The sequence below is a fragment of the Bufo bufo genome, chromosome 2 (genome assembly GCF_905171765.1).
Source record: "Bufo bufo chromosome 2, aBufBuf1.1, whole genome shotgun sequence".
NCBI classification, from domain to species: domain Eukaryota; kingdom Metazoa; phylum Chordata; class Amphibia; order Anura; family Bufonidae; genus Bufo; species Bufo bufo.
Window position 1 is genome coordinate 556,509,733 of NC_053390.1, and position 24,299 is coordinate 556,534,031.

General features: G+C 48.2%; 1 protein-coding gene and 1 non-coding gene across 5 annotated transcripts in view; both read right to left on the reverse strand.

The window, feature by feature from the left end:
- ANKRD17 (ankyrin repeat domain 17) overlaps nt 1–24,299 on the reverse strand; it is a 147,888-nt gene that overhangs the window by 109,404 nt on the left and 14,185 nt on the right. The gene's annotated exons all lie outside the window — the stretch shown is intronic.
- On the reverse strand, nt 10,830–11,025 carry LOC120992957. Its single transcript, XR_005777130.1, has one exon. It is a non-coding gene; the product is annotated as a U2 spliceosomal RNA (small nuclear RNA).

Below are 24,299 nucleotides of genomic sequence, written 5' to 3' on the forward strand. Positions count from 1 at the left end.
TAGCGAGAGAGGAAAAAATAAAAAAATAAATGATAATTTTAGCCCCAAAGAGAACCTGTTAAGGCTAGGTCTACACGACGACATTTGTCGCGCGACATTTTGTTGCACCAATGTCGCGCGACAATTTTTATAATGGCAGTCTATGGTGTCGCACTGCAACATGCAACATGCTGCGACTGCGACGCAACAGTCGCAGAAAATCCATCGAGATGGATTTTTCTGCGACTGTTGCGTCGCAGTCGCAGCATGTCGCATGTCGCAGTGCGACACCATAGACTGCCATTATAAAAGTTGTCGCGCGACATTGGTGCAACAAAATGTCGCGCGACAAATGTCGTCGTGTAGACCTAGCCTAACTCTCCTGACTTGTGTTTTAGTAACTACTTTCATTCCCCATGTAATGAGAATTCAAGAGCATCTTTTCATATGACTATTTCATGCAACTGTTCTATTATTCCTACTAGAAGTTTATGAATTAATATTACATTTTTTGGGAAGTAAAAGGAAAAAAATGCTAATTTATTTCCGCACTTTCAATTTATGACATTCACCCTGCAACATAACAATCATATTACTTTTATTCTATTGGTCAGTAAGATTACACTGATCAAAAAACAAAACACATACTTGTTACCTTTGCCCAATAATAGCACATATCATGCAAAAATAATAGCTAATGTTGCTGCCTTTTCTATTAATGGAGCATGAGTTTTCTTGAGAAATGAGATGTATGACAATTGGACACCTCGTTTTCCACAGACAGCACTCGTACCCATTTAATTCCATGTGTCTCTTCACACCGGGGGTCATGGAGACATGCAATACTTTGGTCCGTGAGCAAACATGCCCATTCAAGTCTACAGGTCCGTGAAAGTCACGGACACAACATGGATCGAAACTGTGTAGCATCCGTTTTGCACTGAAGATTTATAGGCAATGATTTGAAAATTTTCAGGTGAGCAGCGTCCATGAATTATGGATGACACACATAGGGTAAAAACGGACACAAGGACCAAACACAGATCCTTCACGGATAAAACAGACACGGAAATGTGGACAAGGTCTTAGTGACTGAATTCAGGTGCACCTAGCCATGCAGGCTGCCTTTACTACCATTTGTGAAAGATGGGGGTCACTGAATTCCAGCGTGGTACTGTAATAAGATGCCAACATGGTCAGCTCCTGAAATGTCTTCCCTCCTAGTGACGCCACAATCACCCGTCAGTGGTATTATTTACAAAGTGGAAGCGTTTAGGATCCACGGCAACTCCGCCATGAAGTGGAGACCGTGTACATTTGGATTTTGTGGTGTGAACTATGGTGCAGGGAGTGTTGCAGAATCTCTTTGTTTTCAATGGGAAATTTATTCTTCAGTGAAAATGCTGCAGAAACATCTGCAACAGAATTGGAGCGGATCGTATTACGGATTTTGCCGCAGCGTTTTCCACTGCAGAATCAAATTGAATGGAGAGATTCTCATACAGAAAAGTAGCAGCACATTATATACGCAGCAGAATGTAAATTCCACAGCGGAGCACAAGGCAGGGACAATTTTCAGCCCCATAGGATCAGATGGAGGAAGGCCTGATGTTATTTATTTGGACAAGTTGGAGTTTTTAGGCTACTTTCACACTTGCGGCAGGACGGATCCGACAGGCTGTTCACCTTGTCGGATCCGTCCTTCCGCTATTTCGCCGTGCCGCCGCTCCGTCCTCATTGACTATAATGGGGACGGGGCGAAGCTCCGGCGAAGTACGGCAGTTCACGGTGAGAGGCCGCCGGACTAAAAAGTCGGACATGCAGGACTTTTAGTCCGGCGACCTTTCGCCGTGCACTGCCGTGCTGCGCTGGAGCTCCGCCCCAGTCCCCATTATAGTCCATGGGGACAGAGCGGCGGACCGGCGAAATAGCGGAAGGACGGATCCGACAGGGTGAACAGCCCCAATGGTGCCATTCTGGGGTAACTTATTAACTCTTTCCGGGAGGGAGATGGGGGAAAAAACTGCAATACTGTCACTGAGTTTTTACTTTTTGGCATGAACAACATTCTCTAGGTCAGTACAATAACAGCAATAAATATATTTATTTATATTTTTATACTGTTCTGCAATAAAAACCCTTTATAAAAAAAAATAAATAGAACTTTTTTCAGCGCAACATCCCAAGAACCATATCCTTTTTATTTTTCTGTCTACAGGGCTGTTAGGGCTTGATTTTTGCAGGACGTCTTGTAGTTTTCATTGGTATCATTTTGGGTTACATAACACTTTGACAGCTTTTAATTCAGTTTTTTTGGGTGGCGAATAAGCAAAAAGCAGCAATTCTCATATTTTTTTGTTTTTTTTAAGGCGTTCACTGTACATTATAAATTGCATGATAATTGCTTAGTGCGGGTTGTTACAGACACGACAATACCAAATATGTGAAGTTTTCAAAGGAACAAAGTGTATTTAACAATTTAATAGTCCCACAAGGGGACTAGAATAGGCAATATTTTGATGGCTTCTAACATACAATGCACTATGCCTTAGTGCAGTTATTTGGGTCCACATCCGAGCCACATTTTTTGTGGCTTGGATGCGGACTCATTCATTTCAATGTGTCCACATCCATAACTGTTCAGCAGCCCCACAAAAAAAAAACACAACATGTCCTATCCTTGTCCGTATCATGTACACGGTAACCATGTTTTGCAGATTCGCAATATGCGGACCGTAAAACATGGCACGGCCATGTGCACGAGGCCTTTTTTTAATATCAGTGCTATACTGACATTCACCAGCAGGCTGCGCCAGAGAGGCACGGCCTCCTGGGAAGCTCTGGAGGCAGGCCTAGGGCCTGCACCGACATCGGCACCCTGCTATCTCATTTGTGGGACGCTGATGGGAGACAGAGCGAGCCCATTCCCAGTTTAACCACTTACATGCCATGGGCACTATTGCCCACGACATGCAAGGGGTTAAACTGCCCAGATCGGTGCTGGTGCTAGTCGGGGCTGTAAGAGCAGGAGCACGGCTCTCATGGGAAAGGCGGCAGCCCAGCCTAAGGCCCCTTAGTGACCGCCGTATAAAGGTGTATGGGTGGAGAGTGGAGCAGTCACTACTGAAACCGCTTACAGTGAAAGACACTGTCCATCCCATAGACTACCAATATATATGACTAATTGTGGTGCGATTGTTATCCAAGCTACAATTATAGACAAACACAATCTACCTACTAACAACCCACAAACCTTGTACAGTTTGGGGCTTTTATTGCCCATATAGGGGTAATAGTAAGAAAAACCCCTGTAGCTGCAACCACCTGCACCAAAAGCTTCCTGTAGCTGCAATTAAGCTATGCACAATGCTGAGGAGAAATACTGGAGCGTTCTGCTGTGGGGTGTGCACAGCACAAGGGGTTGTCGGAGTTAAAAATCCACCTCCAGAGCGGAATGGAGGCGGAACTGATGCAAACTGACGCATTCTGAGCGGATCCTTATCCATTCAGAATGCATTAGGGGAAAACGGATCAGTAGACTGACTCATCAGTTTCTCCCCTTTTGTATACATGACTGTAAGTGCAGGTATTAGCGACTTCTGTTCTGAAACTACAACTCCCAGAATGCTACATACACTAGAAGAGTTACAGGAACAGCCAAATATGTTTGCATGTCGGGAGTTTCACAGCAGCCGGAGTCCCGTAGGTTGCTGATCCCTGCTGTAGTGTGGGCTAGAGGTATACGGTATCTGACCACTGTTACCAATCACCAGCGTCCGTGGTTTCCCGCTGTACTAGATTTGGGTGATATCAAAAATATTCAAACTATAACGATATTAAGAAATTTATCGCGATAAATACCTGTTTAAAAGAAAAAAAACACAAGGAGACGCTACACAGGGGGGCGGGCCACAAGGAGACGCTACACGGGGGGGCGGGCCACAAGGAGACGCTACACGGGGGGGCGGGCCACAAGGAGACGCTACACGGGGGGGGCGGGCCACAAGGAGACGCTACAGGGGGGGGCGGGCCACAAGGAGACGCTACAGGGGGGGGGCGGGCCACAAGGAGACGCTACAGGGGGGGGCGGGCCACAAGGAGACGCTACAGGGGGGGGGGCGGGCCACAAGGAGACGCTACAGGGGGGGGCGGGCCACAAGGAGACGCTACAGGGGGGGGCGGGCCACAAGGAGACGCTACAGGGGGGGCGGGCCACAAGGAGACGCTACACTGTATGGGGGCCACAAGGAGACGCTACAGGGGGGGGGGGGGCCACAAGGAGACGCTACACTGTATGGGGGCCACAAGGAGACGCTACACTGTATGGGGGCCACAAGGAGACGCTACACTGTATGGGGGCCAGAAGGAGACGCTACACTGTATGGGGGCCACAAGGAGACGCTACACTGTATGGGGGCCACAAGGAGACGCTACACTGTATGGGGGCCACAAGGAGACGCTACACTGTATGGGGGCCACAAGGAGACGCTACACTGTATGGGGGCCACAAGGAGACGCTACACTGTATGGGGGCCACAAGGAGACGCTACACTGTATGGGGGCCACAAGGAGACGCTACACTGTATGGGGGCCACAAGGAGACGCTACACTGTATGGGGGCCACAAGGAGACGCTACACTGTATGGGGGCCACAAGGAGACGCTACACTGTATGGGGGCCACAAGGAGACGCTACACTGTATGGGGGCCACAAGGAGACGCTACACTGTATGGGGGCCACAAGGAGACGCTACACTGTATGGGGGCCACAAGGAGACGCTACACTGTATGGGGGCCACAAGGAGACGCTACACTGTATGGGGGCCACAAGGAGACGCTACACTGTATGGGGGCCACAAGGAGACGCTACACTGTATGGGGGCCACAAGGAGACGCTACACTGTATGGGGGCCACAAGGAGACGCTACACTGTATGGGGGCCACAAGGAGACGCTACACTGTATGGGGGCCACAAGGAGACGCTACACTGTATGGGGGCCACAAGGAGACGCTACACTGTATGGGGGCCACAAGGAGACGCTACACTGTATGGGGGCCACAAGGAGACGCTACACTGTATGGGGGCCACAAGGAGACGCTACACTGTATGGGGGCCACAAGGAGACGCTACACTGTATGGGGGCCACAAGGAGACGCTACACTGTATGGGGGCCACAAGGAGACGCTACACTGTATGGGGGCGGGGGCCACAAGGAGACGTTACACTGTATGGGGGCGGGGGCCACAAGGAGACGTTACACTGTATGGGGGCGGGGGCCACAAGGAGACGTTACACTGTATGGGGGCGGGGGCCACAAGGAGACGTTACACTGTATGGGGGCGGGGGCCACAAGGAGACATTACACTGTATGGGGGCGGGGGCCACAAGGAGACATTACACTGTATGGGGGCGGGGGCCACAAGGAGACGTTACACTGTATGGGGGCGGGGGCCACAAGGAGACGTTACACTGTATGGGGGCGGGGGCCACAAGGAGACGTTACACTGTATGGGGGCGGGGGCCACAAGGAGACGTTACACTGTATGGGGGCGGGGGCCACAAGGAGACGTTACACTGTATGGGGGCGGGGGCCACAAGGAGACGTTACACTGTATGGGGGCGGGGGCCACAAGGAGACGTTACACTGTATGGGGGCGGGGGCCACAAGGAGACGTTACACTGTATGGGGGCGGGGGACACAAGGATATGTTATAATAAAGTCTTGTGGCCACAGGTCACCATACATACAATAATACTTTACGATATACTTTTCCCGCGGCTGCCTCGCTTGTGTGCTCCGATTCGGACATGAGATTTGAATATGGGAGCAAGGAGGAGGGCGAGCCGGGGGCGGCCCCCTGTGGGAAGTAATACGTTTGTAATTTTGTCATCAGAGCACACGAGCGAGGCAGCCGCAGGAAAAGTCTCTCCAGAGACACCCAGTACTCACACAGAGTTCGCCACATACAACAGAACCGGCACGGGTGGGTGACGGACGGTGATGTCAGATGGTGGGTGGAGTCTGGAGACTTGAATATGGCAGGCGGAGCAAGAAGGAGCCAGGAGCGAGTGGAAGTAATTTGTTTGTACTCAGCGCTATGCAAGGTGCAGGGGCGGGCGGACGCAGATTTAGAAGCGGTCAGCGCACATGACCGCTTCGATGACGTAAAAAAATACAGCGGTAATTAGGAAACAGCGATATCGCCGTTTTTTAATACCACGGTATATCGTGAATACCGGTATATCGCCCAACCCTACGCTGTACACTACTGAGATCAGCGATTGGCTGCAGTAGCTGCATACCTCCATGTTCCCACTGCAGCCTTTTTTTTGACTGTATACCAACTACTACAAGCAGAATTTTACACCTTTAGGGCTCGATCACACAACCGTATGGTCGGAAGAGATTCAGAGTGTTTCTGTGGGCTTCCGATCTGTGCCTCCACTCTGCAAAAGATAGGACATGTCCTATCTTTCACCGTATTTTGCAGATTGCGGACCGATTCAAGTCAACGGGTCCGTATCCGCAGCACGAAGTTCACATACAGGCCGCAACACAGGCTGAACGGCCATAAGGTCGTGTGACTGAGCCCTTAGTGCGATGTTTAGTGCAAAATGAGCCTATTTAGGCCCCATCCCTTTCTTGAGAAGCTCCTGCCTGTTATTGACTGTCAGAAGAAAGTGGAGAAACTCTAGATTTACACCACTTTCTAGACAGATTTGTGGCACAGACACATTAGTAAATCAGGGCCAATGTCAGAAACCCCTATAACACAGAGGTTCACTTCATCTCCCTGAACTGACCGTTTACCCAAGGTGCACAATAAGAGACTGGATCAGTACAACTGTCTGTGTGGAATCTATAATTAATGCGCCGTTTGCGGGCGCATTAATTACTGTGATGCCGTACAAGGAATGGGCATCGCAGTGCGCAGGCGCGGGATCTTGGCGTAACAAGAAGTAAGTAGATGGGCGGTCAGAGGGAAAGAATGGGCGGGGGGAAGCGACGATAAGGCTGAGCTAGCCGGGCACCTACGAGGGTAACGCCGCCCCTGGGCACTTGCAAGCCCTCACTTGCATATGCTACTACGGTAAGTTGTTTTTTGCCGGTTTTATAAGTCCAGAATTGCTCATAAAGGTAACGTTTTTATTAACTGTACGGCTGCTAGAAAGCTATGGGAAGGGTTAAAAAGGTGAAGCTTTGATGACAGACTCCCTTTAAAACTGCAGCAGTGTCACAGATCATCACTGTGACGTGCACAATGGTATGCAGGTGCACAGCACTGGAGAAGAACGCATGTACAACATCCTGTATTTTAGACCATTAGTGGCCTGTCAGACACTGAATTAACTTGGACAACCCTTTTAATCCAGTGGTTTCCCAGTCCTCACCTCCAGTCTGTTTACAGGCTGCAGCAGTGACATAGCTGTGTACAGCAAGACTGCTACAGACAATCATTGGCTCCAGCAGTCTCATTCCGTTTACCACTGCGACCAGTGACTCCCTGTAATGGGGCCGTCCATCAGCAATTATGACCATGCACAACTGCAGACAGCACTAGATAGAGGCTGAAAAGAGCAAGACAAATCAACCTTTTGTGGAATTTGTACTAACCAGGGTAGGGTGAATATGAAGGTTTATTCTGTCTGGTTCTGCTCCTCCAAAGGTCCTGGAGACAGGGCTTCACTTTACATTGAGCTGCTTCACAACCCCTTCCCTCTACTTTGAGTGATAGCTTCAGGGGCCTCCTGGTTGGATGCTACAGTTGCCACTTCAGGGAGGGACTACAAAACAGATCATTGCACTTCTGGGAGCAGAATAAAACTTTATATTCCCACTACTTCTGATCATAAAAGTTCCATAAAAGGTATGTGCTGTCAGCAGTTTAGCATATAACCTTTAAAAAGGTGTAAGGAAACATAAAAGTCATCATAAGAAAAGTTAATCCCCTTACTTTAATATCTCAAACCACACAACAACATTCTGCCCCTTACCTAAAGCTTTTTCTCTTACCATATAACACTTAAAAGGGTATTCTCATCTGAGACAATGGAGGCATATCTCTAGCACCAGAGTGGGACCGGCACCTACACCGAGAGCAGAGTGGGGAAGGTGATGACCGGAGGACCCCGTGTTTTCCAGGGTCCGGACACCACCAAGCTCTCCCCCATAGTGGTTAATAGGAGCGCACCGCACTTATGCGGCCACCGCTCCCATTCATTTCTATGGGGCCCGACAGAAATAGCCAAGCCAGTGCTCGGCTATTTTCTGCAGCCCCATAGAAATGAATGGAGGGTGACTGGAAATGTACAGTGCACCCTCCACAACTTTCAGGACTCCGTTCTCAGTGTACCTCTGGGACCCTATCAGAGAATTGGGGCATATCCTAGCAATATGCCCCGCACTGTCTGAGATGGGAAAACGCCTTTAACTTCTTAAGGGCCCTTTACAATGGCCAAGAATTGAACCGATCATCATTAACATGCATTCAAAAACACTCGTTCATCGGGTAAATGGATTGTTTGTGCAGCACAAAAAAATCCTTGTTTCCCAATGGCAGATCGTACTGTGTAAACAAGATCTGCTGCCAGGAAACAACGAGACAGTATGAGAAAGAGCAATGGCATTAAGGATAGCTCCTCCCCATACTGTGGAGGAGATCGCTGCATCTTTGTAAATACAGCGGTCTCCTCCGCTGGCAATTAGCAGATTGTCGGAAAGGAACGCTTCCTTCCCAGCAATCTGCTTGCACATAGTCCCGTGTAAAGGGAGAGTTTGCTTTAAAAGACTGTATGATCTGCTCACACTTCCACAAAGATTAGTCCAAATGCCATGGGTGAATCCACGACATTTCCATCTTAACTGCCATTCTATTGGTTTTTTATAGTAGTAAAAAGACAAGACCGTTTGTGCTCATGAAGGATAACGTATAGTTACAGTTGTCTCATAGTAGTAGAGATACATACACCTTAAATGTATGGCGCACTGATCAGGCAGGCACGAGAGCTGTGCTTGTCCATTCAGCGTCAGAGGCCCAGTTTTTTTTCTGACAGCCTGGTGTAACCACAAGCATGGGTGAATACACAGATGCCAGCAATATAACCCCCTTTGATGCCGCAGTCAATGTTGACCACCGCATTAAAAGGGTTTACAGAGAAAGGAAGCTGCCCCTCTCACCCCATCTGCTCCCCCAGCCACTTAATGGGGGGTTTCCACTGTACGTGTATCTCATGGTCTCTGCAAATATGATTAAGTCACTGAAAACCATTTCAGCAAAATCCGTGCTCCAAAAGCCAAATGGGGCCTCCTGCCCTTCCAAGCCCTGTGTTGTCCCCATACAGCACCTCGCCTTCACATTAATGGCATTTCCGTACCCAGTAGAACCCATCAATTCAAGTAGTGTGTATTAAGTTGTAATTTTCACTTTACACGGCCTGCTGTGCATTAATTTCTGCAATATACCTGTGGCATCAAAATGCCAACACCATCCCTTAATACCTTGAGGTGCAGTTTTCAGGGGTTTCAGTGATCATCTGACCCCAGAACTCCAACAGTTTTCAGCACATGATGTGTAAATCACTTTTTTTTTATTATTATTATTTAAACTGTTAGCCTCTGCAGTTGCTGTATCACCAAACTAGGCCTCAAATGCACATGGTGCTCTCCCTCTCTTCTGAACCCTGCAGTGTGCCCAAACAGCATATATGGAGTTACCGTAATCAGGAGAAATGCAAAACAAATTTAAAGTTTTTTTCTCCTGTTAGCCCCTGTGAAAATAAAATCTGGGGCTAAAAAAACATTTTATTGAAAAAAAAAAAAAAAATGTACATTTTTCATAGCCACAGTCAAGTGTTCCCCTCCCCATAACAGTGCCATACACAGATCCCCTTCCCCATAACAGTGCCATACACAGATCCCCTTCCCCATAACAGTGCCATACACAGATCCCCTTCCCCATAAGGCTACTTTCACACTAGCGCTTGATCGGATCCGTTCTGAACGGATCCGATCATATTAATGCAGACGGAGGCTCCGTTCAGTACGGATCCGTCTGCATTAATAACTTAGAAAAATTTCTAAGTGCGAAATTAGCCTGAGCGGATCCGTTCAGACTTTCAATGTAAAGTCAATGGGGGACGGATCCGCTTGAAGATTGAGCCATATGGTGTCATCTTCAAGCGGATCCGTTCCCATTGACTTACATTGTAAGTCTGGACGGATCCGCACGCCTCCGCACGGCCAGGCGGACACCCGAACGCTGCAAGCAGCGTTCAGCTGTCCGCCTGGCCGTGCGGAGGCGAGCAGAGCGGAGGCTGAACGCCGCCAGACTGATGCAGTCTGAGCGGATCCGCATCCATTCAGACTGCATCAGGGCTGGACGGAAGCGTTCTGCTCCGCTCGTGAGCCCCTTCAAACGGAGCTCACGAGCGGACAGCAGAACGCTAGTGTGAAAGTAGCCTAACAGTGCCATACACAGATCCCATTCCTCATAGCAGTGCCATACACAGATCCCATTCCCTATAGCAGTGCCATACACAGATCCCCCTCCCCATAACAGCCCCGGCCCCGCTGCTCACAGCAGACTATTCTGGCAGTAACTTACTCAGCGCATCTTTATTACCTTACAATGAAGCTCAGGTAACAGGCAGAGCGGGCGGCGGCGTAACGTCACTCAGTCACGTGACGCACCTGCTCCGCCCACTTTATGAATGAAGGAGGCGGAGCAGGCGCGTCACGTGAGTAAGTGACGTTACGCCGCCGTCCGCTCTGCCTGTTACTGGAGCTTCATTGTAAGGCAAAATAAAGATGCGCTGATTTAAAGTAAACCGCCCGCATAGCAACGAATCGGCGATTATTCGATAACTGGATTCGTCGACAACTAATCCAGTTATCGAATATTATCAATAAAGTCGATTAATCGTTGCAGCTCTAATTGAATTTTATATTCTCATGATTTTTGCCAGTCTGATACTGAGGATAGGTCAATAATAAACTGATAAGAACAGATTCTACACTTGATCTTAGCCAAAAGGGCGAGACGTGGAAAAGCGAAGGTGATGATAAACAAGATGAACCTTGTTACAATAAAGCAACACATCCACCATCTATCAGCCTGTCTGTGGGGCCGACTTACTGGATAGATAACCATTTCTTAAAGACAAGGACACATTTACCAAGCCCAGTTTTTTCATGCCAGTCTCTGTTCCCCCTTGCTCTGCTGACTGATTAGCCTAATTTATGAAGTGTGCGCCTCATGATAAATTTGGTTAACCCTCCAGCAGCCGTGTGCCTGGTGGAAAAACTATGGCCCAGGCTGTTTCCAGCAGTGGTCAGCAGGTGCGAGTACAATTCTACAGTCTCATTCACTTCAACGGGACAGCTCCTTCTGATTCACTTAAATAGAAGTCTCCGTCTCCTTTGCATGACTGGGTCGGTGGAATTGTATTTACACCTACTTGCCGCTACAATGCCTACAGCGAGCCTGTAAACAGGGAAGATGACGCCATGTTCTCTGCAAACAGCTGATTGGCTGAGGTGTCAGTAATCGGTATAGCCAAGCATGGTATACGTGGTGCGGATTCTCCACAGCAGAACAGAGTGCAGACAAACTACAGCATTTAAAGTAAAAGCAGAGTGAATCAGATTTTAGAAATTAAAAATTCTGCTGTGTAACCTGACTAGTGCTGTGGGTTTTCAGTGTGCAGAATACTGTACAGGTGCATGTTAATAAATCAGAATATCGAATGACCTACTCTCTGGATAGGTCATCAGTATGTGATCGCTGGCTGGAAGAATCGCAGGACCACAGGTCGCACTACAGTTTTTCCAGAAGAGTAAAAATACTCCCTAATTTTGAGGAGTATTTTTAGCTGAGGAGGAAGTAAAAATGTTGTGGTAATTCACATATATAATGCATAGGCCCACATAATGTTATGAGGCTGATATTGCTGCAGGGAAACCATTGCTAGTCTCCTATGCAGAAATAAATGTAGACAATTTTACATTTATCCAACATCATACACTAAACATAAGACCACTGCTGCCACACAGCACCCACCTGACGCTACTATATACATACGACATACACAGCTCTACTACATGCCCATTACACAGATATTTTACTATACACACAGCTCTGCTACATGTGCACATTACACACAGAAAACTGTACAATAGACTGGTTACACTGACATAGCCCTGCTTTAAACACACCTTCCACACAAAGTACCTCTGCATTCTCCACCTGCACAGTCCTACAAGGAGCCCGTGTTCCCCTAACTCCTCCCACACATGGTTGATGACATCACCACATGTCCTGTAACCACAATGTAGTGTTTAGTCCAGACTCAGGAGCTGCCCCTGGTGAGAGAGATGTCTAAGGGGCGGGCTTCATGTGTGCTGGACCTGGCAGCACTGCGCCATCAATGCTTTTTAACCACCTCCGGACCGCTGTACGCAGATTCGCGTTCCGGAGGTGGCAGCCCTGCGCTCAGCGACGCATATACGCGTCATCTCGCATGAGCCGGGATTTCCTGTGAACGCGCGCACACAGGCGCGCGCGCTCACAGGAACGGAAGGTAAGAGAGTTGATCTCCAGCCTGCCAGCGGCGATCGTTCGCTGGCAGGCTGGAGATGTGTTTTTTTTAACCCCTAACAGGTATATTAGACGCTGTTTTGATAACAGCGTCTAATATACCTGCTACCTGGTCCTCTGGTGGTCCCCTTTGTTTGGATCGACCACCAGAGGACACAGGTAGCTCAGTAAAGTCCCACCAAGCACCACTACACTACACTACACTACACCCCCCCCGTCACTTATTAACCCCTTATTAGCCCCTGATCACCCCATATAGACTCCCTGATCACCCCCGTCATTGATTACACCCCTGTCATTGATCAACCCCCTGTAAAGCTCCATTCAGATGTCCGCATGATTTTTACGGATCCACTGATAGATGGATCGGATCCGCAAAACGCATACGGACGTCTGAATGAAGCCTTACAGGGGCGTAAACAATGACTGTGGTTATCACCCCATATAGACTCCCTGATCACCCCCCTGTCATTGATTACACCCCTGTCATTGATCAACCCCCTGTAAAGCTCCATTCAGATGTCCGCATGATTTTTACGGATCCACTGATAGATGGATCGGATCCGCAAAACGCATACGGACGTCTGAATGAAGCCTTACAGGGGCGTGATCAATGACTGTGGTTATCACCCCATATAGACTCCCTGATCACCCCCCTGTCATTGATTACACCCCTGTCATTGATCAACCCCCTGTAAAGCTCCATTCAGATGTCCGCATGATTTTTACGGATCCACTGATAGATGGATCGGATCCGCAAAACACATACAGGCGTCTCCCTGGAGCCTTCCGGGGGGGGTGATCACCCCATATAGACTCCCTGATCACCCCCCTGTCATTGATCACCCCCCCCTGTCATGCTGTATTCAGATGTCCGTATGATTTTTACGGATCCACGGATACATGGATCGGATCCGCAAAACACATACGGACATCTGAATGGAGCCTTACAGGGGCGTGATCAATGACTGTGGTGATCACCCCATATAGACTCTCTGATCACCCCCCCTGTCATTGATCACCCTCTGTAAGGCTCCATTCAGACATTTTTTTGGCCCAAGTTAGCGGAATTATTTTTTTTTTTCTTACAAAGTCTCATATTCCACTAACTTGTGTCAAAAAATAAAATCTCACATGAACTCACCATACCCCTCACGGAATCCAAATGCGTAAAATTTTTTAGACATTTATATTCCAGACTTCTTCTCACGCTTTAGGGCCCCTAGAATGCCAGGGCAGTATAAATACCCCACATGTGACCCCATTTCGGAAAGAAGACACCCCCAGGTATTCCGTGAGGGGCATATTGAGTCCATGAAAGATTGAAATTTTTGTCCCAAGTTAGCGGAACGGGAGACTTTGTGAGAAAAAAATAAAAAATATCAATTTCCGCTAACTTGTGCCAAAAAAAAAAAATTTCTATGAACTCGCCATGCCCCTCATTGAATACCTTGGGGTGTCTTCTTTCCAAAATGGGGTCACATGTGGGGTATTTATACTGCCCTGGCATTCTAGGGGCCCCAAAGCGTGAGAAGAAGTCTGGTATCCAAATGTCTAAAAATGCCCTCCTAAAAGGAATTTGGGCCTCTTTGCGCATCTAGGCTGCAAAAAAGTGTCACACATCTGGTATCGCCGTACTCAGGAGAAGTTGGGGAATGTGTTTTGGGGTGTCATTTTACATATACCCATGCTGGGTGAGAGAAATATCTTGGTCAAATGCCAACTTTGTATAAAAAAAAAAAATGGGAAAAGTTGTCTTTTGCCAAGATATTTCTCTCACCCAGCATGGGTATATGTAAAATGACACCCCAAAACACATTCCCCAACTTCTCCTGAATACGGCGATACCACATGTGTGACACTTTTTTGCAGCCATATTTCAAAGAGCACCTTTAGGATTTTTACAGGTCATTTACCTACTTACCACACATTAGGGCCCCTGGAAAATGCCAGGGCAGTATAACTACCCCACAAGTGACCCCATTTTGGAAAGAAGACACCCCAAGGTATTCCGTGAGGGGCATGGCAAGTTCCTAGAATTTTTTATTTTTTGTCACAAGTTAGTGGAAAATGATGATTTTTTTTTTTCCATACAAAGTCTCATATTCCACTAACTTGTGACAAAAAATAAAAACTTCCATGAACTCACTATGCCCATCACAAAATACCTTGGGGTCTCTTCTTTCCAAAATGGGGTCACTTGTGGGGTAGTTATACTGCCCTGGCATTCTAGGGGCCCAAATGTGTGGTAAGGAGTATGAAATCAAATTCTGTAAAAAATGACCAGTGAAATCCGAAAGGTGCTCTTTGGAATATGGGCCCCTTTGCCCACCTAGGCTGCAAAAAAGTGTCACACATCTGGTATCTCTGTATTCAGGAGAAGTTGAGGAATGTGTTTTGGGGTGTCTTTTTACATATACCCATGCTGGGTGAGATAAATATCTTGGTCAAATGCCAACTTTGTATAAAAAAATGGGAAAAGTTGTCTTTTGCCAAGATATCAGTCTGAGGTATACATTTAACATATATGTTTTTTGTACAAGTTAAACGGATGGGGAAAACGTGATGTGAACCCACCCTAAGCCATAACCATCAAGATGACAAGAAATAAACCCTTGAAATAGAACCTATATAATATGGGAGTTTCACTTCAATGTAGTTACTGAAATAAATCAACTTTTTGATGATATTCTAATTTATTAAGATGCATCTGTATAGAAAGTCTTCAAAACCTTTCACATTTGGTTAAAGGGCATCCATCAGCAGATTTGTGCTTATGAAACTGTCTGACCTGTTACATGTGCGCTTGGCAGCTAGGACTCTATATTGGTCCCATGTTCATATTGTCTGCATTGCTGAGAAAATAAGGAGCAACCGTGGCATTGCCATTACACCCTAGGCGCTCTGCTCTCTTTGCAACTACCAAGACCACCCTCTTGATTGACATAACCAGGCATTCACATCACGCCTGGCCCTGACTTCTCCTAAGGCCTTATTCACACGTCCGTTGTTTCTTTCCTGATCTGTTCCGTTTTTTGCGGAACAGATCTGGACCCATTCATTTTCAATGGGTCCTGAAAAAAAACGGACAGCTCAATGTCTGATTTTTTTCAGGACCCATTGAAAATGAATGGGTCCAGATCTGGTCCAGATCTGTTCCGCAAAAAACGGAACAGATCAGGAAAGAAACAACGGACGTGTGAATAAGGCCTAAAGTCATTGAGAGTGGAGAGGGCGCGGCCGTTGTAGAGAGACCTGAGCCTCTAGGTGTAATGGCAAGGCCCCCGTTCCTCCTAGAGGCTCATTTGCATATATATAAAATACTTTTCTCAGTAATGTGGACACATATGAACATAGGACTAACGCAGATGTCTTCAGCTGCCAAGCGTACATGTAACAGGTCAGCCAGTTTCATAGGTACAAATCTGCTGACAGATGCCCTTTAAAGGGAGCCTAGCACCATGAAAGTGCAATGTCAACTGTGGCAGCTTGCTATAGAGCCGGAGGAGCTGAGCAGATGGATATATAGTTTTATAGGAAAAGGTTCAGTAAAATTTATAATTTATCCATGAACATCCCTGCTCATCCTGGGCTTTGCAGTCAAGGAGTTATCCCATCAGTAACTGACAGCTATCTCTGTATACACAGTCATGGAGGGAAGGATGCCAGTCACTGATAGGACCGTCTCCTTGTCCTCAGTCAGTGACTGACAGCTATCTCTGTATACACAGTCATGGAGGGAAGACGGTCAGTCACTGATAGGACCGTCTCCTTGTCCTCAGTCAGTGACTGACAGCTATCTCTGTATACACAGTCATAGAGGGAAGACTGTCATTGACTGATAGGACCGTCTCCTTGTCCTCAGTCAGTGACTGACAGCTATCTCTGTATACACAGTCATGGAGGGAAGACTGTCAGTCACTGATAGGACCGTCTCCTTGTCTTCAGTCAGTGACTGACAGCTATCTCTGTATACACAGTCATAGAGGTAAGGCTGTCAGTCACTGATAGGACCGTCTCCTTGTCTTCAGTCAGTGACTGACAGCTATCTCTGTATACACAGTCATTGAGGGAAGGCTGTCAGTCACTGATAGGACCGTCTCCTTGTCTTCAGTCAGTGATTGACAGCTATCTCTGTATACACAGTCATGGAGGGAAGACTGTCATCACTGATAGGACCGTCTCCTTGTCCTCAGTCAGTGACTGACAGCTATCTCTGTATACACAGTCATAGAGGGAAGGCTGTCAGTCACTGATAGGACCGTCTCCTTGACTTCACGGCCCAGAATGTGCAGGAATTCAAATGTATAAATTACACTCTGCTCAGCTCCTCCTGCTCTGTAACAGACACTACCTGCAGCTCAAACTCCATGTTCAATCTAGCATGTGCCCTTTAAGTTGTGGCCTTGTACTAAAATAAAAACCATTCAAGTTTTCCCCCCATCATTCTGCACTCAATACTCTATAATAACAAAGTGAGAAGAGAATTTTAGAAATGTTTGCAAATGTATTAAAATGGAAAAAACAACAAAAATTCACAAGAACATAAGTATTCAGATCCTTTGCTATTACACTTGAAATTTACTGTGGTTCTGGGGTCTCCCATTTCTCTTGATCATCTCATATGAATGTTTGTACATCCTCCTGTGGTAAATTCAGTTCAGTCTTACAGCTGACAATACATAATCAGAGCAAAAACCAAGCCATGATGAGGAAATAACTGCCTGTAGAGCCTAGAGACAGGATTGTGTGGGGGTACACAAAGTACAGAGATGTTCTTAAAGGGGTTGCCCGAGTTATGTAAAATAAAATACAGCACTGTAAATCTGATGGTCAGCAATATATACATAAACTAAGCAAGTTTTAGGCAAAAAAAATTATATATATATATACATATACATATACATACACATACACATACACTTCGCTGGTTCTTTTCTGGCCTCTGTTTATCTGCAGTAACAACAATCTCTGAAGTTTTCCTCATTAATATTTATGGGTGTCAACAAAGACTGCCTTTCGGCACTTGATTCAACTTTCTATTTTTCTATCTTGTACGATTGTGACCAATAAAATATTTTTATAAAATCAAAAAAAAAAAATAATACAAAGACCACCTTTCCCCTCTTCCTGCTCTGCAAATGTAGTGAATAAAATTGCTGGCCTAAGCGAAATGTCTGACTGCTGGAACAGTCATGTTGTATGTGTAGGACTACAAGTCCCAGCTGTACAATGACACTGCTGATACACACAGGGATATTCCCCCTACCTGTTCTTGTGCAATGCTCTGCAGGACTCCTCTTGTCTGTCGGATCAGTGTTTCAGGGCAAGGACAGAAGATCCTTTGCCCAGAATTTGTCTCTTCACTGCCTGCAGCTGCTCAGCAAAGCCTCCAGCCCCGAGTCTGTGCTGCTAGTGGCAGAAGACTTGTGCACAAAACATCAGAGCAGGGGAGAAGCTGACATGACAGGTCAATGTGACCCTCAGTGAAATCTGAGAAAGGAGCCACTGCAGATGAAGTGAATTGTAAACCCCTTACATTTAGTTAGCTAGAAACATACAAAGAACAAAAAAAATTACTTGCACAACCCCTTTAATGAAAACCTAAGGCCTCATGCACAAAGCCGTTGTGCAGTTGTTCCGTGCATTGAGGACCGCAATTGCGGTCCCTAATGCACGGGCAACATCCGTGCAGCAGGCCGGACCCATTCAAGTTGAATGGGTCTGGGGTCTGTCCACACCGCAAAAAAATATGACGTCATATTTATTTACGGTGCGGAACAACGGAAAGAAACACCACAAAAGCACTCCGTAGTGCTTCCGGTGTTCCGTTCTGTGACTCCGTTCCACATCTCCGGAATTGTAGACCCATTCAAGTGAAAGGGTCCGCATCCGTGACGCACACGGCCGTGTGCATGAGGCCTAATCCAGAGTGCTCTACACCTCTGACTGGACCGAAGGTTTACCTTCCAACAAGACAATGACCCTAAGCACACAGCTAAGGCTACTTTCACACCTGAGTTAGGTGCGGATCCATCTGGTATCTGCACAGACAGATCCGCACCTATAATGCAAACGCTTGTATCCGTTCAGAACAGAACCGTTTGCATTACCATTCAAATTTTTTTTTTTTTTCATGATAATGCAAACGGATCAGTTTTGACTTACATTGAAAGTCAATGGGAGGCAGATCAGTTTTCAATTGCACCATATTGTGTCAGTGAAAACGGATCCGTCCCCATTGACTTACATTGTAAGTCAGGACAAATTCGTTTGGCTCAGTTTCGTCAGACGGACATCAAAACGCTGCAAGCAGCGTTTTGGTGTCCGCCTCCAGAGCGGAATGGAGGCTGAACGGAGGCAAACTGATGCATTCTGAACGGATCCTTATCCATTCAGAATGCATTGGGGCTAAACTGATCAGTTTTGGGCCGCTTGAGAGAGCCCTGAAACGGATCTCACAAGCAGACCCAGAAACGCCAGTATGAAAGTAGCCTTAGACATCACAGGAGTGGCTTAAAGGGTTTCTGTCACCTGAAAAATGGGTATTAAGCTGGCCGACATTAGTGGATGTGCTGATGTCAGTTGAACATAACTACACTGCTCAAAAAAATAAAGGAAACACAAAAATAACACATCCTAGATCTGAATTAATTAAATATTCTTCTGAAATACTTTGTTCTTTACATAGTTGAATGTGCTGACAACAAAAATCACACAAAAATAAAAAAATGTAAATCAAATTTTTCAACCCATGGAGGCAGAGGCATATCTATCGCGAGGCAAACAAGGCATTTGCCTGGGGCGGCACTTGCCAATGGGGCGGCAAAATGCCTTGTTTGCCTAGTTAGTTAACGTACACAAATACTTGCCGATCGATCCGATCCTTCACTATGCCGCTGCGAGCGGCAGCATCGCCGGCGTCGCATAGTGAAGGAGTGACTTACCACTTACCTACCCGGCCTTGCTACCCACGTCACTTCCAGTAGTGACGTGGGAGGTGCGTCTCTTCCCTCCGCTCCTGACTGGCTCTGCTGGGGGTTTGTCGGCGCAGGCCCCGTAGCAGAATATTCCGGCCCAGTGCGCATGCCCGAAGCGCAGTAGGAGCCGTAGTAGCAGAAAATTCCGGCTCCTACTGCGCCTGCGCCGAGTCGTCTTATTTGCGCATGCGCAGTGGGTCAGAATATTCACAACACAAGCGGCAGCCACAGCCAGCCGGGAAAAGTCTGCCCAGACGGTCGACCGGCTCCCTCCTCACACAGTTGGCCACTTTGCCTGACTCCTGGCCTACCTACCCTGCGAGGAGTGTCCAGGACCAGGTCCAGGCAGAGGAACAAACAGGAGTGAGTGAGACAAGAGAGTTAAAAAGCAAATAGTGCCACAAGCTAATAGTGCACTGTGTCTGTGTCATAAATAAAGGTGGGATGTCACATGTCAGACTGTCTATAGTGGCCCTGGCCTCTCCTTGAGGCTGCCCCATACAGACTGTATGGCCTGGGGCAGCCTCGAGGAGAGGCCAGGGTCACCATAGACAGTCTGACATGTGACATCCCACCTTTATTTATGACACAGACACAGTGCACTATTTGCTTGTGGCAGCCCCCAATCCCCCATACAGTATAACGTCTCCTTGTGGCTGCCCCAGTGCCCCATACAGTATAACGTCTCCTTGTGGCTGCCCCAGTGCCCCATACGGAATAACGTCTCCTTGTGGCTGCCCCAGTGCCCCATACGGTATAACGTCTCCTTGTGGCTGCCCCAGTGCCCCATACGGTATAACGTCTCCTTGAGGCTGCCCCCATACGGTATAACGTCTTTTTGAGGCTGCCCCCATACGGTATAACGTCTCTTTGAGGCTGCCCCCATACGGTATAACGTCTCTTTGAGGCTGCCCCCATACGGTATAACGTCTCCTTGAGGCTGCCCCCATACGGTATAAGGTCTCCTTGAGGCTGCCCCCATACGGTATAAGGTCTCCTTGAGGCTGCCCCCATACGGTATAACGTCTCCTTGAGGCTGCCCCCATACGGTATAAGGTCTCCTTGAGGCTGCCCCCATACGGTATAAGGTCTCCTTGAGGCTGCCCCCATACGGTATAAGGTCTCCTTGAGGCTGCCCCCATACGGTATAAGGTCTCCTTGAGGCTGCCCCCATACGGTATAAGGTCTCCTTGAGGCTGCCCCCATACGGTATAAGGTCTCCTTGAGGCTGCCCCCATACGGTATAAGGTCTCCTTGAGGCTGCCCCCATACGGTATAAGGTCTCCTTGAGGCTGCCCCCATACGGTATAAGGTCTCCTTGAGGCTGCCCCCATACGGTATAAGGTCTCCTTGAGGCTGCCCCCATACGGTATAAGGTCTCCTTGAGGCTGCCCCCATACGGTATAAGGTCTCCTTGAGGCTGCCCCCATACGGTATAAGGTCTCCTTGAGGCTGCCCCATACGGTATAAGGTCTCCTTGAGGCTGCCCCCATACGGTATAAGGTCTCCTTGAGGCTGCCCCCATACGGTATAAGGTCTCCTTGAGGCTGCCCCCATACGGTATAAGGTCTCCTTGAGGCTGCCCCCATACGGTATAAGGTCTCCTTGAGGCTGCCCCCATACGGTATAAGGTCTCCTTGAGGCTGCCCCCATACGGTATAAGGTCTCCTTGAGGCTGCCCCCATACGGTATAAGGTCTCCTTGAGGCTGCCCCCATACGGTATAAGGTCTCCTTGAGGCTGCCCCCATACGGTATAAGGTCTCCTTGAGGCTGCCCCCATACGGTATAAGGTCTCCTTGAGGCTGCCCCCATACGGTATAAGGTCTCCTTGAGGCTGCCCCCATACGGTATAAGGTCTCCTTGAGGCTGCCCCCATACGGTATAAGGTCTCCTTGAGGCTGCCCCCATACGGTATAAGGTCTCCTTGAGGCTGCCCCCATACGGTATAAGGTCTCCTTGAGGCTGCCCCCATACGGTATAAGGTCTCCTTGAGGCTGCCCCCATACGGTATAAGGTCTCCTTGAGGCTGCCCCCATACGGTATAAGGTCTCCTTGAGGCTGCCCCCATACGGTATAAGGTCTCCTTGAGGCTGCCCCCATACGGTATAAGGTCTCCTTGAGGCTGCCCCCATACGGTATAAGGTCTCCTTGAGGCTGCCCCCATACGGTATAAGGTCTCCTTGAGGCTGCCCCCATACGGTATAAGGTCTCCTTGAGGCTGCCCCCATACGGTATAAGGTCTCCTTGAGGCTGCCCCCATACGGTATAAGGTCTCCTTGAGGCTGCCCCCATACGGTATAAGGTCTCCTTGAGGCTGCCCCCATACGGTATAAGGTCTCCTTGAGGCTGCCCCCATACGGTATAAGGTCTCCTTGAGGCTGCCCCCATACGGTATAAGGTCTCCTTGAGGCTGCCCCCATACGGTATAAGGTCTCCTTGAGGCTGCCCCATGCAGTATAAGGTCTCCTTGAGGCTGCCCCATGCAGTACAACGTCTCATTGAGGCTGCCCCATGCAGTACAACGTCTCCTTGAGGATGCCCCATGCAGTACAACGTCTCTTGAGGATGCCCCATGCAGTACAACGTCTCCTTGAGGATGCCCCATGCAGTACAACGTCTCCTTGAGGATGCCCCATGCAGTACAACATCTCCTTGTGGCTGCCCCCATACAGTATAACATCTCCTCGAGGCTGCCCCATACAGTATAACATCTCCTCGAGGCTGCCCCATACAGTATAACGTCTCCTTGAGGCTGCCCCATACAGTATAACGTCTCCTTGAGGCTGCCCCATACAGTATAACGTCTTCTTGTGTTTTTTTTTCTTTTAAACGGGTATTTATCGCGATATATATCGTTATCGCAATAAATTTCTTAATATTGTTATGCAAAACAGGAAAGGGTGGAGCCTAAAGAGGAAGGGGTGGGGTTTACAAAGGAAGGGGTTTGGCCATGACAGGAAGGGGTGGGTCAAATTTATATTAGGGGGGGGTGCCCGAGTTTAGTGTCGCCTAGGGCAGCACAAAACCAAGATACCACTGCATGGAGGTCTGGATTTGGAGTCACACTCAAAATTAAAGTGGAAAAACACACTACAGGCTGATCCAGCTTTGATGTAATGTCCTTAAAACAAGTCAAAATGAGGCTCAGTAGTGTGTGTGGCCTCCACGTGCCTGTATGACCTCCCTACAATGCCTGTGCATGCTCCTGATGAGGTGGCGGACAGTCTCCTGAGGGATCTCCTCCAGACATGGACCTAAAGCATCTGCCAACTCCTGGACAGTCTGTGGTGCAACGTGATGTTGGTGGATAGAGCGAGACATGATGTCCCAGATGTGCTCAATTGGATTCAGGTCTGGGGAACAGGCGGGCCAGTCCATAGCATCAATGCCTTTGTCTTGCAGGAACTGCCGACACACTCCAGCCACATGAGGTCTAGCATTGTCTTGCATTAGGAGGAACCCAGGGCCAACCGCACCAGCATATGGTCTCACAAGAGGTCTGAGGATCTCATCTCGGTACCTAATGGCAGTCAGGCTACCTCTGGCGAGCACATGGAGGGCTGTGCGGCCCTCCAAAGAAATGCCACCCCACACCATTACTGACGCAATGCCAAACCGGTCATGCTAGAGGATGTTGCAGGCAGCAGAACGTTCTCCACGGCGTCTCCAGACTCTGTCACATGTGCTCAGTGTGAACCTGCTTTCATCTGTGAAGAGCACAGGGCGCCAGTGGCGAATTTGCCAATCTTGGTGTTCTCTGGCAAATGCCAAACGTCCTGCACGGTGTTGGGCTGTAAGCTCAACCCCCACCTGTGGACGTCGGGCCCTCATATCACCCTCATGGAGTCTGTTTCTGACCGTTTGAGCAGACACATGCACATTTGTGGCCTGCTAAAGGTCATTTTGAAGGGCTCTGGCAGTGCTCCTCCTGTTCCTCCTTGCACAAAGGCAGAGGTAGCGGTCCTGCTGCTGGGTTGTTGCCCTCCTCCACGTCTCCTGATGTACTGGCCTGTCTCCTGGTAGCGCCTCCATGCTCTGGACACTACGCTGACAGACACAGCAAACCTTCTTGCCACAGCTCTCATTGATGTGCCATCCTGGATAAGCTGCACTACCTGAGCCACTTGTGTGGGTTGTAGACTCCGTCTCATTCTACCACTAGAGTGAAAGCACTGCCAGCATTCAAAAGTGACCAAAACATCAGCCAGGAAGCATAGGAACTGAGAAGTGGTCTGTGGTCACCACCTGCAGAACCACTCCTTTATTGGGGGTGTCTTGTTAATTGCCTATAATTTCCACCTGTTGTCTATCCCATTCGCACAACAGCATGTGAAATTGATTGTCACTCAGTGTTGCTTCCTAAGTGGACAGTTTGATTTCACAGAAGTGTGATTGACTTGGAGTTACATTGTGTTGTTTAAGTGTTCCTTTTATTTTTTTGAGCAGTGTATATTAGTGCCATCTCACTGCCTGAACCCTTTATTGAGAAAAACGAACTGTTAAAATATGCTAATTAGCCTCTAGGAGCAGTGAGGGGGGGGCTCTGTTTGCCCACCTCTTTTCACGCCCTTCTTCTCTTGATTGACAGGGCCAGGGCAGCGCTGCTCTCCTTCCGCCGGCTGCAGTATAAATCTCGCGCCGTTCAGTATCTGGCACAGGCAGGGAAGGACACTTGGCGGCTGCTGGCTTCCTCACTGCGCCTGTGCCGAATACTTAACAGCGCGAGATTTACACTGCAGACAC